Raw genomic sequence first — 323 nt, forward strand, 5'->3', positions numbered from 1 at the left:
CCCCATCTTCACCCCTCTTCGTAGAACGACCACCCCCTCCTAAGCCCAAGCGATCTCACGTGAGGTCCCGCGGCGCACGAACACTCCAGAAGGCGCGGCAGGAGAGTAGTAGGTTTTAGTCATCCCGCCGTCAGCGCCTCTCCCGAAAAGTCTGGCTCGCTATAAAGTTAATCTGGCGACCACTTTATGGCTGCTGTGCGTCCGCAATTTATTCAGCTGGTCGAGGTTTATCCCAGCCGGAAGGATAATGCTTTCGGCGATCAGCATTTACAGCCGTGTGGGTCCAGGGTATTATCCAGCGGAACCCTGGTCTTGTCCTTTTT

This window comes from Penaeus monodon, chromosome 30 (assembly GCF_015228065.2).
Source record: "Penaeus monodon isolate SGIC_2016 chromosome 30, NSTDA_Pmon_1, whole genome shotgun sequence".
Classification (NCBI taxonomy): domain Eukaryota; kingdom Metazoa; phylum Arthropoda; class Malacostraca; order Decapoda; family Penaeidae; genus Penaeus; species Penaeus monodon.